General features: G+C 40.8%; 1 protein-coding gene across 5 annotated transcripts in view; it reads right to left on the bottom strand.

The window, feature by feature from the left end:
- The window catches only part of SYNCRIP (synaptotagmin binding, cytoplasmic RNA interacting protein), a 29,711-nt gene extending 28,672 nt beyond the window's left edge, over positions 1-1,039 (bottom strand). For 2 of the 5 annotated variants that reach the window (XM_010834666.1, XM_010834668.1), the window contains exon 1: positions 7-134. The gene's annotated coding sequence lies outside the window, so the exon portion shown is untranslated. Of the gene's footprint in view, positions 1-6; positions 271-940 lie in introns of those variants that run through there. The other 3 variants (XM_010834670.1, XM_010834669.1, XM_010834667.1) reach the window with 3 other exon arrangements.
- Positions 1,040-18,844: the final 17,805 nt, after the last annotated feature.

Here is an 18,844-nt window from a genome sequence, read left to right on the forward strand (position 1 = left end):
CGTTACCTCCCCGTTGGGCTGCGGCGGAGGAATCCTGTCCGAGGAGATCCGGTTGCGGGCAACGCGTGCTCGCTGCTCCCTGTGTCCGGCGCGAGTGGAGCTGTTGTAAAATGGCGGCCGAAGCTCACGCCGCTGGCAGCAAACCCGATCCAGTTCCACTCGCCTCCGAGCGCGCTCCCGGTGCGCGCGCGCGCCTCCGCGTGACCCCCCTCCTTTCCTCCCCTCCCTCGCGCGTCCGCTTCTCTCACTCACTCTCTCAGCTCCTGCCCTCCTCCAGCTCCTCCTTCTCCTTCTCCCACCACCACCAGTCTCCGTCAGCCCTCTTCCCTAGGCCCTTCTTCTTCCCCTCCCTGCTTCTTTCTCCCACCGCTCGCACTGTCGTTCGCGGCCGCTCAAGCACAAGTGGCCGCCCTTCCCCTTCTAGATGCACGCTTGCTCACTCGCTCCCTCCCTCGCTCGTTCTCTCGGCCCCGTCCCCAGTCCCTGCCGAGTCGGCTCCTGTCTTTCTCTCTCCCGCGCTGACGTGACGACGTAGCCTACGCCTCGGGACGCGCGCCCGCGGGTTCCGCCCCCACTCCCCACCACCCTCGGTCCTCATCACACGGGAGGGCGCGAGACCCCGCCCTTCCGCTCCGGCGGCGGCGGAGGGGCCAAGAGTGAATGAAAGGCCCGCCCCTTCCCCTCCCGACACTCCCCCTCCCTCTCCCCTCCGGGTGGGGCGGGGCGGGGCGGGACGGGCCGGCTCAGCGTGTCCCACTCGTTCTCCTTTGTCAGGAGACAGGCATCTCCCCACCCCGCCCCGCCCCACCCCAACCGCGGCACCACGCGCACGCCACCCCCACCGAGCTCCCGCTCGCCCCACCCCCCGTTCAGTCCCGGGCCAGCCGGGAACGGGGTTGGGGGCGCGGAACGCGACTGCCGCTGCCCTGAGAGTACCCACCCGTCCGTGCGCGCCCGGCCCCGCGCCCTCGGCGCCTCGGCCGCGTAGCCGTTCCAGGCGGTGTCCACGCCGCTGCCTCCCCGCGCTCTCCTCGCTCGGGAGGCTGCAGGCGCACGTGTCCCCCGGGGCGGGGCGAGGCAGACAATGGAGCGGCGGGGGAGGGGAGCGCGCGGGGAGACCCGCGGACCTTTGGTTCACCTGGCTAGAGGGACCTGAGTGCCCGAGTCGCTCCGGGATGACTGGGTCTCCCTTGCTGGACAATGGGAACTCCGGGGCCCCAGCCCGCGTGGCTTCCCTTCCACGGGAACCTCGGGCGGAGGGAGGGGCGCCCGGGGCTGGGACGAGGAAACCCCGGCTGCTTTTGAAGGGGGACCGGCTGTCTACAGTGGAGCAAGGAGCTGCTCCCGCCTCGGGATGATAAGAAAGCCAGATTTGGAAGCGAAACCGCTGGGTGGTGAAGAGTTGTGCAATACTCCTTTTCAGTCCCTGGCCTTTTAAGCAGTTACGGGCTTCCTCGCAGCACAGTTTGAGCAACTTGGTGCAGCACAAAGCTGCGTGGTTTGGGCAACTGTGAGGCACATATCTGTGTTTCTTTTCAAAAAACTGAAGTGACATTTCTTCTGTAACCGTGTACTAGGTACAAGAAAGACAAGACAAAGACATTTGAATTTCAGACGCGATGTGGATATTAATTTTACTTAATGAAGCTGTAATGAAAAATAGGAAGTGTTCTTTTAATTAAAAAGCAAGCTTATTTTTAAGAGCTTACTGGTTCCCTAAACAATCTATTCTGTGACGACAAATCAGTGGTGCAAGAAAAAGTTAGGTGACTACTCTTCAAAGTGCTTAAACACATCATATGTCAAATTATTCTCATTGGTGCCTGGATGAAGATATAAAAATTTTTAAATAATTTGACAAGACCTGCCACACTGTTTAGCAAAGATCTGAGCTCTTTATTACCTAAAATTTCTTACTGTCATACCTGGTCCTTATTAGCTATTGTATTCAGCTAATTCAGCAATAAGAGTTCATAATTCGAAGGTTGTAGATAATGTTATAAATGAAAACAAATAACCAAGATATCTAATACAAAAATACAATCAAAACTGAGCAATCCTATACATTAAAGAATGAAAATAATCGATCTAACCATCCAGCACTTTCTTTTAGACTTTTCTGAAGATCAACTTTCCTTTAGAAGAAAAAGAAAAAAAGTGCCCTTACCTAGGTAATGTCTACCAGCTGACCAGATCCCCCAAATTGAAATCTCTAGTTCTTCTTCCACCCGGAATTCCTTTGTCTAACCCACCCACCCCCAGACCTTTATGTGGGCGTTAGGCACTCCAAATCAACTTTGCAAAAAACAGTACAAGATCTTCCTCCTAATGATCGGTCTCCAGAGTTCCCACCCCAGTGAATGTCCCTCACTTGAATCCAGCAGCATTAGCTGAAAGCCGGAGTCATTCAGGACAGTACGTGCTCCCTCAATGCCCTCTCAGTTAGTCAAGTTCTGTACATTTTGTCTTCCTGATATATCTATTTCTATCTATGTTGCAACCAGGGGATAAGCTACCATCACCTACTACCTGGATTAGTGATACAGCCTGCGGATTCATCCATCCTTGAAGCTTTCCTAAACCATTCAAAGCTTGTGTGTGTGTGTGTCTGTCTGTCTGTCTGTCTTTTAATTGCAAATAAGACTCTGTAGCATCTGCTTAAAGCCCTTCATTAGCTTCCCAGTACACTTAGAACCAAATCCTTAACTAGATCAACAAAGCCCTCTATCTGGTCTGCGCCACACGTCTCCCCAGCAAAATCTCTACCCGCTTCCGAACTTTCCACTGGCCTTCCCTCAATTCTGACGTTTCTCAGGATGGCACACACTGAGCACCTACACAGAAACCTGGTCAGAGATGCCCTGAGCAGGCCTGAGAAAAAAGCTATCAGGCATGCTCTCCAGTTGACATCCTGTTGAGAGAAGTAATAGTATAATTTTCCTCCTGACCTACAGAACTTATGAATTTTTTCAGTACCTACAGTAATATCATGGCACAGTCCTAACTCCTTTGCAAAGCTGACTCGAGGTGGTTTCATTGTTGTAACAAATTTATTTCTTAAATGCAGGCAAAGAGGCTCAGAGACACTCTTATCTCTTAACATTACTTTGCTTGTTCCTGCTTTTGCCATGAAAATTAGCAAATATATTTTTGGCTTGATGCCAAAGAATTATTGCTGTTACTGAAACATGGGGAACTCCTAATAATTCTTTAAAAAATAAACTAGTAGATAGATTCATTTGGTACAATAGGTGCATTGGGCTAGATTGAAATGTATATGAACGATCGGACACAAGAAAGTTCTCAATAAATATGTGTCCTCACTTCCCTGAATCCTCTTTAGTAGTGAACACAGGATTTGATGCTCAATAAGTATTTACTGAATGAAACCAAATGATGATACGGACTTCCATGGTGGTACGGTCATTAAGAATCTGCCTGGCAATGTGAGGGACTTGGGCTTGAATCCTGTTCTAGGAAGATCCTACATGCTGCTGGGCAGCTAAGCCCATGGCCCACGCCTGGAGTCCATGCTCCCCAACAGGAGAAGCCACTGCAATGAGAAGCCCACGAACCACAACTGGAAAAAGCCTGCACACAGCAAGGAAGACCTAGCGCAGCCAAAAATAATAAATAAAAATAACATGCATATGTCATATGTCCCTAATAAGAAAAAACATGATGATAGGCTGAGATGCAAACAGCCTTGATATTAACCCCAGATGGGTTACTAATGAGTAGTGTGAGCTTGGATAAACCCATTCACTTCTCAGAATTTTGATTTCCTCATCTATAAAAGTACACTGAAAGATTTTTTAAGATCTAGCTCAAACATTTTACAATATATTTTTTAAAAATTTCTCAAACTGTTTCTCCAGTTTTTCACAGCTTAAAAATATTCAGATGTCATTCATATTTGCCACTTAAGATCTTCCTCATTTGAATCCCAACTTTCCTTTATAGCAAAATCGCCAGCTATACCCCTTATTTGAACCCTTGCTCCAAACAAAAATAACAGCAACAATGACAAAGACTGATGATATTTGATTTATCACCCCGCCACTGTAGATGTGGAGAAATTGACATGCACATTCAATGCTGGTGGTTTAAGAGGTGTTTTTTTTTTAATAAATAATAGTTGCATTTATAAGCCCTGCTCCCCCAAGTCTGTTCTTCCATCCTTCCACTGTGAATGTCTTATAACCTGGTACATGCTGTGCAGCTTGAAATTCCACTTCTAGCCTCTGGGGCAGCCAGATGTGGCCGGGTGACTTAAGTCTCTCCAAGGGAGTGAGAGGATAGATTGATATGACTTTTTTTAAACACAATAATTAGACTATAATACGTCCTGAAGTATTGTTTGTAACATTTATGTGTGTGGGGGTGTGTTGTTTGTAAATATATACATAAGCTAAACATCCAGTGATAGGGAACTGGTTGAATAAATTATAATGTGCATACATTGAGTCAGTTATTCTGGAGTCATTGAAAAAAATGAGGTAGCTACCAATATCCTTACATGGAAAGATATCCAGGCTATCTTCTTAAAAAAAAACTTTAAAGCCACCTATAGAACAATGTACAATGTGACATTTACTCGTTCAGTTGAATATCTTCTGCATACCAAGCTCTGTGGTATGCACTAGGTTCACAGTGTTATATGTCAAGATTGACACAGATTTATCCCTGGCTTGTGAATCTTGCAGGTCTGTGCATATGTACATAACAAGGTATCGTGGATATAAAGATTTTTGTTTCTAGAGAACAATTACAATTAGAAAAAAGGATAGGGTGGAGGGAGACCATCATACACTTTTTTACCTCGTACACTTTGGTAATACTTGTTGCAATAAATATTTTAAGTTAATTATTTATGGACCTCATTACTGTTTTCCCATTCAGGTAACCTTTGAATTACTGAGAAGATGGAGACCTGTTAATTCGCAGTTAATCAAAGGCAGGCATGAAATCACACCTGTTTGGCTATTTTGCTTGTCATCCATATTCTTCCACTACTAAATGCCAAACTGCTTTTTTAAAGATCATATTTTCTTCTTTTCTTTTCTATATTTTCTAATTTTTTGTAATTATCATATATTAATGTTATAATGCAAAATGGGGGCTAGAATTCAAATGGGAAAAGTTCACAGCACACCTTTGTTCTTTTCACAGAACCATAGAAACCTAGTGTCAAAAGAGACTGTGGAAGTCATTCAGTTGACTCTAATAATCAAGAAAGTTTTTGCAACATCTCTGACATCTTATTTTCATGGTAATTGAATGGCTGCTATGTTAAAATTAAAAACTTCTGCTCTGCAGAGACACTGCTAGGAGAATGTAAAGAAAAGCTATAGACTGAGGGGAAATCTTTGCAAAACATATGTCTGTTACAGAACTAGTATCTAAAACATACAAATAACTCTTAAGACTCAGCCATAAGTAAGAAATAACTAAATTTAAAAATGAGCAAAAGATCTAAACAGACAGTTTATCAAAGAAGATATATAGATGGCAAATAAACATATGGAAAAAAATGCTCAACCTCATATGTCATTGAGTGGTAGTTGGTGGTTTGGTTGCTAAGTCGTGTCCAACTCTTGCGACCTCATGGACTGTAGCCTGCCAGGCTTCTCTGTACATGGGCTTCTCCAGGCAAGAATACTGGAGTGGGTTGCCATTTTCTTCTCCAGGGGATCTTCCTGACTCAGGAATTGAACTTGGGTCATTAGAGGATTAAAAATTCAAAAAATGAGATACCATCACACACCAGTTATCATGGCCAAACTCAAAACACTGACACTGAATGCTGGCAAGGATGTGGAGCAACAGGAATGCTTATTCATTGCTAGTGGAAATGCAAAATGGTACAGCCACTTTGGAAGACAGTTTAGCAGTTTCTTACAGAACTGAACGTACTCACACCATATGATCCAGCAATTGTATTGCTTGGTATTTACTCAACTGCACTGAAAACTTAAGTACACACACACACACATAAACCTGCACATGGATGTTTATAGCGACTTTATTCATAACTGCCAAAACTTGAAAGCAACTAAGGCATTCTTCAATAGGTGAATGGATAAACAAATTTTGGTACCCATATAGTGAAATATTATTCAGTGCTATAAAGAAATGCACTATCAAGCTATGAAAAGACATGGAGGAATCTTGAATGCGTATTGCTGAGAGAAGCCAATCTGGAAGGGCTATGTACAATATGATTTCAACTATATGACATTCTGGAAAAGGCAAAACTATGGAGACAGTAAATAAATCAGTGGTTGTCAAGGGTTCAAGAAGAGGAACAGAGGGTGGGAGGGTTAAATAGAAGGAACACTGGGAATTTTTAGGGCAGTGAAACTATTCTGTGTGGTTCTATTAATAGTGGATACATATCACATATTTGGCAAAACCCATAGAATGTACTTGGAAAAGGCAATGGCACCCCACTCCAGTACTCTTGCCTGAAAACCCCATGGACGGAGGAGCCTGGTGGGCTGCAGTCCATGGGGTCACTCAGAGTCGGACGCGACTGAGCAACTTCACTTTCACTTTTCACTTTCATGCATTGGAAAAGGAAATGGCAACCCACTCCAGTGTTCTTGCCTGGAGAATCCCAGGGACAGGGGGAGCCTGGTGGGCTGCCGTCTATGGGGTCGCACACAGTTGGACACGACTAAAGCGACTTAGCAGCAGCAGCAGAAGCAGCATAGAATGTACTACATAACGAATAAACTCTAATGTTAACTGTTGACTTAAGCTTGTAACAATGAATCAATATTGGCTTGTCAATTGCAACAAACATACCCACTAATGTACAATGTTAATGATAGAAGAAAGGCCTGGGGGAGGAAGTATATGAAACTCTACTTTCTGCTCATTTTTCTTAAGTCTAAAAATGCTCTATTAAAATAGAGCATTTATTTATTTTTATTTTTAAAACAAAACCTATTAATTTTTAAAATCTTGACATTTTAAATACACTTGAAATGCTATTCTTCCTATTGTTTTTAGCTTAAAAAAAAAAGTATTTATTTATTTGGCTGTGCCTTGCAGCACACAAAGGAATGATGCCAAAGCTGAAACTCCAGTACTTTGGGCACCTCATGTGAAGAGTTGACTCATTGGAAAACACTCTGATGCTGGGAGGGATTGGGGGCAGAAGGAAAAGGGGATGACAGAGGATGAGATGCCTGGATGGCATCACCGACTCAATGGACGTGAGTTTGAGTGAACTCTAGGAGTTGGTGATGGACAGGGAGGCCTGGCGTGCTGCAATTAATGGGGTCACAAAGAGTTGGACAGGACTGAGTGACTGAACTGAACTGAACTGAACTGCAGCACACTGGATCTTTAGTTGTGGCATGTGGGATCTAGATTTCTGATCAGGGATGGAGCCCAGGCCCCCTGCAATGACAGTGCTGAGTCTTAGCCGCTGGACCACCAGGGAAGTCCTGCCTTTAGCTTTTGTTTTTAGTTAGGAGTTCAGATTCAATTTAGCTGTTTGCATTTTAGCTTTTACAGGGGGAGATGATAGGTTAAGTTATAAGAAGGAATAGATTTTATACAAGTAAGTACAAAAAGAACAATGATTATGTAAACATACAGTCAAAGGATGGTTTTATCAAAGTATTCCCATTCTACTTGAATGGAATCCCAGAATATAAGCAATCTTTGGTTGTTCAGACATTCAAGATGAATCATGGCACAAAAAAGGGAAAATTTAGTAATAATTCTTTCACTGAATATGTCTATCATGTTGTGTCTCAAAGCTCTTTCCAAGGGTAACCATACCCCAAAAACCTGCTAAGGGAGCAGTTGAGGCTGTCACGTTTTTTTTCTTTCCTCGCCCCAACTAATTGGACCAGCATCAGGTACCAGACCATATCTAGAGCAGAACCAAAGAAAGACTCAATGTCACGAGTAGGGAGTTAGAACTGGGGCTATGACAGGTCTTATCAAACTAAAATTATAAGAAAGCAGAAACCAGAAATAAGCAGAAGCTAAGAGCAATCCATTCATTCTATCACTCCACAAATACATTTTGAACACCAGTAATATGCAAGGCACTGAATTAAGCACCAGATGAGTAAAGCAGAAATGTCATTTACCTTCCTGGAGATCACAGCTAAACGAGAAAAAAAAAAAAGAGAGAGAGAATAAATACACTTTTTTTTAATATAAAAAAGCATTTATAAAATGTGATCAATGTAAAGAAAAAACTAACACAGTATAGTGTTACAGAATAAGAAGGAGGACCTACGTAGGTTGGTCAAGGAAAGAGTTTCTGAGGAAGTGATGTTTAAAACAAGACCTAAAGGAATAAACCAAGGAAAGTGAGGAATGCATGGGGAGCTGGAAGAATATTCCAGGCAGAATGGCTAGCATATGTGAAAACTCTGAGAGGAGCAAAAACATGGCCTTTTCTGAAAAAAAAAAAAAAAATTGCCAGTGAGGTTCGAATATATTTAGTAAGGGAGAGAGTGGTTCAAGAGAAATCTGGAGAAGCTGGCAGGAGCCTGATTATGTAGGACTATGTAAGTAAGTGCAATAGGAGGTCATTGAAATGTTTCACATTTGTAAAATTTGCATTTAGAGTAGATATTGGGGTTTGATGATGGACATGGAAGCAGGTAAGGGATGGGAGTTACTTGGATGAGGGTATTGCAGAGGAGATGGAGAGAAATGGATATATTCTATGTCTATTTTGAAACTAGTTGGCCAAGGACTTAGTGATGGACTGAAGGTAGAGAGTTTAGGAGGCAATTGATGGATATTGGTGCTGTTGCATTGGGGAAGATTGGAAGAGTAACTGTTGCCAAGAAATGGATCAGTTAGGGGACTTCCCTGGTGGTTCAGTGGATGGGAATCCACCTGCCAAAGCAGGGGACACTAGTTTGATCCCTGGTCCCAGAAGATCTCACATTCCATGGGGCGACTAAGCCAGTGTACCACAACTACTGAGCCCATGCTCTCGAGTCCATGAACTGCAACTACTGAAGCCTGAGCACCTAGAGCCTATGCTCCGCAACAAGAGAAGCCACCACAACGAGAAGACCTTGCACCACCACAGAGAGTAGCCTCTGCTGGCCACAACTAGAGAAAGTCCACAAGCGGCAACAAAAACCTGTAGCAGCCGTCCCAGCAAAAAAAAAAAATCAGTTAGGATTCAGTTAGAGAAACAGAACCATTATGAGTATTATAGAATAAGGATTTTCTTATAGGAATAAGAATTTATGTGCTGGGAGAAGCTATGGTCCAAAAGGAGAATTGAAGAATTGAGAGCTAAGTCACTAATCAGCCCTTCCCAAAGGCTGAGTGAATAAGGAGAGCTTGCAGGGCGATCTGGGAAGCCTGGCATGCCCAGCTGCTGGGTGGGACCATAAAATAGGACTAGTGGAGAGCCATATAGAAGTCTGTTCTGTGGTTGGTGGCAGGCTGGAGTCATTGTTGGTTAGGGGAGTTAACACATGGGAAAAGGAGGTAGGCAAGTACCTGGGAAGAGACAGCACAAGTTGAAACCTACTTCTGCATCTGTTTTTCACTACATTAACCAAGTTCTTTAGTAGTTGTTGTTTTTTTTTTTAATTGTTTCTTCAGCTTCTTCCTTTCTTTCACTGCACTGGGTCTTAGTTGTAACATGCAAAGTCTTCAATCTTCTTTTCAGTAATTGGGATCTTAAGCTGTGGCATGCAAACTCTCAGTTGCATCATGTGGGATCTAGTTCCCTAACCAGGGATCAAACCTGGAACCCCAGCATTTGGAGCACAGAGCCTTAGCCACTGGAGCACCAGGGAAGTCCATCCTTTGGTTACTTTTAACCTGGAAGAAATGGAGTAGCCATCATGGTCAACAAAATAGTCTGAAATGCAGTACTTGGATGCAATCTCAAAAATGACAGAATGATCTCTGTTTGTTTCCAAGGCAAACCATTCAATATCACAGTAATCCAAGTCTATGCCCCAACCAGTAACACTGAAGAAGCTGAAGTTGAACGGTTCTATGAAGACCTACAAGACCTTTTAGAACTAACACCCAAAAAAGATGTCCTTTTCATTATAGGGGACTGGAATGCAAAAGGAGGAAGTCAAGAAACACCTGGAGTAACATGCAAATTTGGCCTTGGAATACGGAATGAAGCAGGGCAAAGACTAATAGAGTTTTGCCAAGAAAATGCACTGGTCATAGCAAACACCCTCTTCCAACAACACAAGAGAAGACTCTACACATGGACATAACCAGATGGTCAACACCGAAAGCAGACTGATTATATTCTTTGCAGCCAAAGATGGAGAAGCTCTATCAGTTCAGTCGCTCAGTCATGTCTGACTCTTTGCGACCCCATGAACTGCAGCACGCCAGGCCTCCCTGTCCATCACCAACTCCCGGAGTTCACTGAGACTCACGTCCATCGAGTCAGTGATGCCATCCAGCCATCTCATCCTCTGTCGTCCCCTTCTCCTCCTGCCCCCAATCCCTCCCAGCATCAGGGTCTTTTCCAATGAGTCACCTCTTCACATGAGGTGGCCAAAGTTTCAGCTTCACCATCATTCTTTCCAAAGAAATCCCAGGGCTGATCTCCTTCAGAACGGACTGGTTGGATCTCCTTGCAGTCCAAGTGACTCTCAAGAGTCTTCTCCAACACCACAGTTCAAAAGCATCAATTTTTTGGCACTCAGCCTTCTTCACAGTCCAACTCTCACATCCATACATGACCACAGGAAAAACCATAGCCTTGACTAGACGGACCTTTGTTGGCAAAGTAATGTCTCTGCTTTTGAATATGCTATCTAGGTTGGTCATAACTTTTCTTCCAAGGACTAAGCGTCTTTTAATTTCATAGCTGCAATTACCGTCTGCAGTGATTTCGGAGCCCAAAAAAATAAAGTCATTGTTTCCACTGTTTCCCCATCTATTTCCCATGAAGTGATGGGACCGGATGCCATGATCGTCGTTTTCTGAATGTTGAGCTTTAAGCCAACTTTTTCACTCTCCACTTTCACTTTCATCAAGAGGCTTTTGAGTTCCTCTTCACTTTCTGCCATAAGGGTGGTGTCATCTGCATATCTGAGGTTATTGATATTTCTCCTGGCAATCTTGATTCCAGCTTGTGCTTCTTCCAGCCCAGCGTTTCTCGTGATGTACTCTGCATATAAGTTAAATAAGCAGGGTGACAATATACATCCTTGACGTACTCCTTTTCCTATTTGGATCCAGTCTGTTGTTCCATGTCCAGTTCTAACTGTTGCTTCCTGACCTGCATGTAGATTTCTCAAGAGGCAGGTCAGGTGGTCTGGTATTCCCATCTCTTGAAGAATTTTCCACAGTTTATTATGACCCACACAGTCAAAGGCTTTGGCATAGTCAATAAAGCAGAAATAAATGTTTTTCTGGAACTCTCTTGCTTTTTCCATGATCCAGCGGATGTTGGCAATTTGATATCTGGTTCCTCTGCCTTTTCTAAAACCAGCTTGAACATCAGGAAGTTCACGGTTCACATATTGCTGAAGCCTGGCTTGGAGAACTTTGAGCATTACTTTACTAGCACAGCATTAATTTAGAACAATCCGCTTGCATTTTCAATTGTCTTTAACAAATGAATTTAAAGCCATGTGAACAGACACAATCATGGAGCTAGAAGAGTGGGAAAAGAGCAAGGGCAGGAAGTCCAAGGATAGAGTCCCAGAAAAATCAATTTATAGAGAATGAGTAAGCTAGATGCCTGTTAGAAGTGTGAGATGAAATGGACAGAAAGGTAAGAGAAAAACCAAGAGAGTGATGATTCAGAAAAGAAAGCAGAGTGTGTAAAGAGGAAGTGGTCAACTATGCTGAATGAATGAAGTTAAGAATTTGTGGTAAGAATGGAATAGAACTTCTCAAGAAGAACATTTCAGGACTGACCTGATTAGAATGCTGTAAGGGGCTAGAGAGAAGGGAGGTGGAGGCAGCCTATGTGGACTACTCTTTCAGAACATTTGGGAGAGAGCCCAGAGAGATGGTTGATTGCTTAAAGGGAAATGTGGGTTCAAGACAAGAGTTCTTGTTTTGTTTTGTTTTTTTTGTCTTGTCCCGGTTTGTTTGTTTTGGTTTTTAAAATGGGAGATGTATTCATATGTATATTTGTGTCCAGTTGGCATGTCCAGTTGCTGGGTAGGACCATAAAAAGGTTCAATAGAAAGAAAAAGGTTGAGGATGCAGGAGAGAGAGGAATTGACAAAAGGAGAAAGGTTTTTCAGGAAAGAAGAGAATAGATCTAAATAGTAGAGAGGGAGGGAATAGACCAATGGAAAGCAGGAGGAATATAAAGCAAATATTCAGAAACAGGCAAAGATAGTCTGAGAAGGATCACACACAGAGAGGAGGCACAAAGCTGTCAGGCCTCTGAGGCTCCTTGGTCCTGTTTCCTCCCTAGAACCAGATCTTGTGAGTGCTAAGTGGACAATCATTCCATCACTGAGTCTCAGATTCCTCAGGCCCCACCTATTAATGCCCACCACATCCTCAGTGTCCTTTAAGTAATACTTTCTTTATTTGGCTACATTGAGTTGCTTGATCTAGCACAAAATGGCCAATTAGCACATACTCGTTTAAGATTTAACCATTTATATGAATCAATTGCATTATTGTATCTATTTTTTTTTATCATAGCTAATAAAATGTGACATAATTGACTAGTACTTCTCTCCTTGTATATGCATAGTGGTAAGTCAAGTGATTGAAAGGCCAGCAAGAAAAGTGTGAGGAGATACATATCCTAGATAACTGAATCACAGAATCTTCTGAAAGAAAATCATATAGCTTATCAGACAGCTAAACTGTATATTTCAGTCCTGTTTTTATTTTAAATATATTTTACTGTCCTTTATTATGAAAGATAACATACGCTCCTGATAAAAATTCAAACATTATATTAATATATAAGATAGAAGTTAAAATGTCCTATAACTTCATTGCCAGAGATGATTACTGTATAAAAATACAAATGGTATATAATCCTCTGATAATATTAGTATTTTTCCAGGTACTAAAATTATATTTACATATTTGACAATAATGGTCTCCTGTTATATATAAAGTATTATTAATATAATTATTTTTTCACTTAATATATATATTTTAGACATCTTTATCTTTCACAATCATTATTAATTATTGCAGTATTATACTTTTACAATAATAAATATATTCATATCTTTCAACTGATAGAATTGAAATTTATAAAGCATATCAAATAGTTTTTTACTACAAGAAACATCTAGAGTGCTTTTCTTACATTCAGATATTAAAAAATATGTCCAAAGGGCACTCCTTGTTCACTTTACTAATTTACTTACTCTGATAAAAGATGGTGGTAAAATTTTGATCACATGGTCATTGATTGCACACAAGTTCAGAGATACCTTGAATTCTTTTGAAGTCTGTATTTGACAGTTCAGTCATCCACAAGTATACATAAAATGTAATACTAGTGTGGTGGACTGCCGTCTATGGGGTCGCACAGAGTCGGGCACGACTGAAGTGACTTAGCAGCAGCAGCAGCAGTGTAACAGCATATTTTGGCCTGATTTTAAAGCCAAAGTCAATTTACAGTGTAATGTTTACAGCAAAATGTATAGACTGCAGCCAAAGCTGCACTTAGAGGAAAATGTATATAGTCTACATGTTTCTACTTTGGGAAAATATAGAAGGAAAATAAATGAACTTAACTTTTATTTATTTAAAATAAATAAACATAACATTCCTATCAGAAATTAAAAAAAAAAAGAAATAGCATAAGACAAATTTTAAAAAGGAAAACCAGAAACCATTAATTGAAAAATAATAGAAAAATGTAATTGATTTATATACCCCCAAACTATCTTTTTTTTTTTTTTTTTTAAAGAATGCTATGTCAGGCAGTCTTCTTGGGCAAAGAGGATGAAAACACAGTTCAGCAAATAAAGAATAATAGTACAAGGACAAAGATTATTTTTAATGGTGAATATGTACTACTTCATAATACTTGGACATAAATTTGGAAATACTGACAAAAATGAAATGTTTTTGGAAAAATATGTTTTAAGTGAAGTAGAAAATAGAGGCTGAAAACTACGAGAGAAATTGAAAAAGAATTAATGATGCCTTAAAGGGTTTTTGGCCAAAATAGTTGGGAGAGTAAATTCTTTCATAGAATATATAATTATGATGTTATACAAACTGTTACAAAGAATAGAAAAAGAGGGAAACTTAGCTCATTTTATAAAAGTAGCATGATATAAAACCTGACAGTTTACACACCCATACACACCCACATTCCCACAATCAGACCAATATTCATTATGAAATGAAATGTAAAAATCCTGAATAAAATAAGTACCTACCAATTATATTCTATGATTTATTGATTTTTAAAAAAACAGTAAAATTTATCTCCAAACATCTCCTCTACTATATCACATCAAAAAGCCAAAGGAAGGAAACCATATACTCATCAGACAGATGCTAAAATGATGTCTGATAAAAATAATATCTGCTTTTGAATTTTAATAATAGTAACCTAGAAATTGAATAAAACTGTCTTACAAAAATAAAGAATACTTTTGTGAAGTCCAGGCATATTACACTGAACACTGAAATACTAGTGTTTCCATTAAAGTAAGGAATACAAAAGGAAACTTGTTCTTATGACCATTTTTTAACAAGTTCTGGAAATTCTAGCAATTAAAATAAGATATGAAGTGAATAATAAGCATTACTATGGAGACTGGTTTCACTTTGAAGAAACAGCCTGCCCTCCCTCTAAGAGTATAAGAGTATATCTATGCTTTGATAAACTTTGCTTTGCACTTAAAAAAAAAAAGAAGAGGCATGACTGTGGAAAAGAGAAGATAAATGTATCATTATTTACAGATGATAAGTTGTATACATTTATAATTAGGAAGAAAAATCAATGAATAGCCAGATAAGAAAGCAATCACCAACACATTAGATTTCCTATTTATCAGCAATAGCTGGTAATAAAAATATGGTGGAAAAGACTTCTGATTTGCAATAGGAAATGATTTTACATATGTGTATATTTATACACATATGCATACACAAATAAAATGGTTACCTTTAAAAAGAATATGAAGTTCATATATCAGAAAAATTATAACATTTACATTGAGTAATATAAAAAATGAGAAATATAAATGAAAAGAGATAGTATAACTCTGGATGAGAATGACTGAATATTATAAAATTTGTCAATACTTCCTAGATAAATTTAGGACAATAAACATCTGGAAATGAAGTTAGCAATAGATGTCAAGGACTTTAAAATGGTTATATTTTTTGATCCAGTAATAATTTTACTTCCAGGGCTTTAATCTTGAGAAAATAATCATAAACCTTGAAAAGATTTAAGGATAAGGGGATGTTTAGCAATAGTGTCATGTACTCTACATAGAAAATAGAACAAATATATTTGAAATTCAACAGTGAGCACTTGCTGAATGCCAGATTCTTAGTGTTTTTTTTTTTTATTTTTGTCCATGCTGCACAGCATGTGGGATCTCAGTTCCCTGACCAGGGTTCAAACCTGCATCTCTGTGTTGGAAGTGGGGAGTATTAACCACTGGACCACCAGGGAAGTCCCCGAATGCCAGATTCTGTGCTTGACAACGGCGATATAGATGAACAAAACAGTCATTATGCCTTCCTTCACAAGATCAAAAGTCAGCCGAGTTCAATGATAAGGGAAAGGATGATATTAGAGCCCTTCAGAAGAATGACTCACCTAGATTTGGGGGCCAAGAAGGTTTACAAAGTACCACAAATTGGGTGGCTTAACACAATAGAAATTTATTATCTCACAGTTCTGGAGGCAGAAGTCTGAAATCAATGTTCTGTCATGGTCATGCTCCCTCTGAAACCTTCCGTGCCTCTTCCTAGCTTCTGATAGTATTAACATCTGGGCAGTCTTGGGCTTTCCTTGGCTTGCAACTGTATAATCTCTGCCTGCATTGCCCCATGACATTCTCTCTGTATCTCTGTCTTTGCACAACCATCTTCTTGCAAGGACACCTGTCCTATTGCATTAGGGGCTCCACCCTCCTCCAGTATGACCTCATCTTAACTAATTATACCTGCAACCACTCTATTTCCAAATGAAATCACATTTGAGGTACTAGGGTATAGGACTGTAACATATCTTTTTTTTTTTTGGGCAGGGAACAAACACTGATTCAATATTTGTTGAATGAATGAATGTGATTTGGAGAACTGGAGGAGGAATTTGTCTTAGAGGAGGGGCACTATACCATTTTAGTGAGAAGGAAGGAAAAAAACAGTGGGATATATACAATGGTTTGTGTAAGGAAATTGTCATCCAAAGTCCTCAAAGTTCTCCATGAGGAGGATGTTGAAATCTCTGCTCAGGTAAGGGGAAAGTTGAGGTGGAGGACGGAAAAGTTAAAAGGTGTGGAGGAGAAAGAAGACTGAAATAGGAAGGACACCTGACAAGAGAAAAGAAGACTGCTTAGTTGCATTGGGGGCTGGTTGGGATTGGAGGCCATAACTGTATGGTAGCACAAATCTGCCCTGCTGTGTGATTTCTGCAGCAAGGCAAATGATTGAACTCATTATAGTTGGGATATTGCCAAGTAATAACTAAGGGAAGAAAACAAGGATAAAGGATTGGAAATATTATAGTGAGAGGTCCACTGTTAAGCTTCGGAATTAGGCTATATAGGAAGGAAAGTTAAAGACACACTTGATATGTAATGATAGGTTCTTTTCTTTGCAATTGAATTGTTGCTGTATAATATATGACAGGTGTACAATATAGTGATTCACAACTTTCAAAGGTTATAATCCCTTTATAGTTATTATAAAATATTGGCTATATTTCCTGTGCTGTACAATATATCCTTGTAGCTCATTTATTTTATACATAGTGCTTTACACTTCTTAAAGGGCTTCCCTGGGAGTTCAGTTGGTAAAGAATACACCTGCAATGCAGGAGACCCTGGTTTGATTCCTGGGTTGGGAAGATCCCCTGGAGAAGGGATAGGCTGCTGCTGCTGCTAAGTCGCTTCAGTCATGTCAGACTCTGTGCGACCCCATAGACGGCAGCCTACCAGGCTCTCCCATCCCTGGGATTCTCCAGGCAAGAACACTGGAATGGGTTGCCATTTCCTTCTCCAATGCAAGTGAAAAGTGAATGTGAAGTCCCTCAGTTGTGTCCGACTCCTAGCGACCCCATGGACTGCAGCCTACCAGGCTCCTCTGCCCATGGGATTTTCCAGGAAGGGATAGGCTACCCGCTCCAGTATTCTTGGGCTTCCCTTGTGGTTCAGCTGGTAAAGAATCCGCCTGCAATGTGGGACACGTGGGTTTGATCCCTGGGTTGGGAAGATCCCCTGGAGAAGGGAAAGGCTACCCACTCTAGTATTCTGGTCTGGAGAATTCTATGGACTGTATAGCAAAGAATCAGATAGGACTGAGCGACTTTCACTTTCACTTTATTTATACCTCTTAACCCCTCATCTCTGTATTGCCTCTTCCCACCTTCTCTCTCCCCAGTTGTAACACCAGTTTCTTCTCTGTATCTGTGACTCTTGTCTCTTTTTTGTTACATTCACTAGTTTGTTGTACTTTTCCAGTTTCAGATATAAAGTCATAGCATAGAGAATTTGTCTTTGACTTATTTCACTTGGGATAATACCCTCTAAGTCTGCAAAATTTCATTCTTTTTTTCTGGCTGACATAGTAGTATTCTTCTGTGTATATATGTGTGTGTGTGTGTGTGTGTATCACATCTTTTTTATCCATTCATCTGGTTACTTCCATATTCTGGTAATTAAATAATGCTGCTATGAACATTGGGGTGCATGTATCTTTTCAAATAACTGTTTTGTTTTTGAGCAGATATACACCTAGGAGTTGAATATATGCTAGTTCTATTTTTAGGTTTTTGAGAAAACTCCATACTGTTTTTCACAGTGGTTGCACCAATTTACATTACCACTGACAGTGTACGAAGGTTTCCTTTTCTCCATATCCTCACCAACATTTGTTATTTGTGTTCTTTTTGACGACAGCCATTCTGACAGATGTGAAGTGATATCTGACTGTAGTTTTGATTTGTATTTCCCTAATGATTAGCAATGTTGAGCATTTTTCCATGTTCCTGTTGGCCATCTGCATGTCCTCTTTGGAAAAATGTCTATTTAGGTCTTCTGCCCATTTTCAATCAGGTCATTTGTTTTTTGATGTCAGTTGTATGAGCTGTTGATATATTTTGGATATTAACCTCTTATCAGTTACATCATCTGCAAATATTTTCTCCCATTCAGTAGGTTGTCTTTTTGATGGTTTCCTTTGCTCTGCAAAAGTCCTTAAGTTTACTTAGGTCCCATTTGCCTATTTTTGCTTTTATTTTCTTTACTTTGGGAAGACAGATTCAAAAAAATATTGCTATGGTTTATATCGGAGTGTTCTGCCTATGTTTTCCCCTAGGAAAACATAGTTTTATGGTTTCCAACCTTACACTTAGGTCTTTGATTCATTTTGAGTTTATTTTTATATATGGTGCTAGATAATATATATATCAGATCAGATCAGATTAGTCGCTCAGTCCTGTCCGACTCTTTGTGACCCCATGAATCGCAGCACGCCAGGCCTCCCTGTCCATCACCAACTCCCGGAGTTCACTCAGACTCATGTCCATCGAGTCAGTGATGCCATCCAGCCATCCTCTGTCGTCCCCTTCTCCTCCTGCCCCCAACCCCTCCCAGCATCAGGGTCTTTTCCAATGAATCAACTCTTCGCATGAGGTGGCCAAAGTACTGGAGTTTCAGCTTAAGCATCATTCCTT

This window comes from Bison bison, unplaced genomic scaffold (assembly GCF_000754665.1).
Source record: "Bison bison bison isolate TAMUID 2011002044 unplaced genomic scaffold, Bison_UMD1.0 scf7180017864035, whole genome shotgun sequence".
NCBI classification, from domain to species: Eukaryota; Metazoa; Chordata; class Mammalia; order Artiodactyla; family Bovidae; genus Bison; species Bison bison.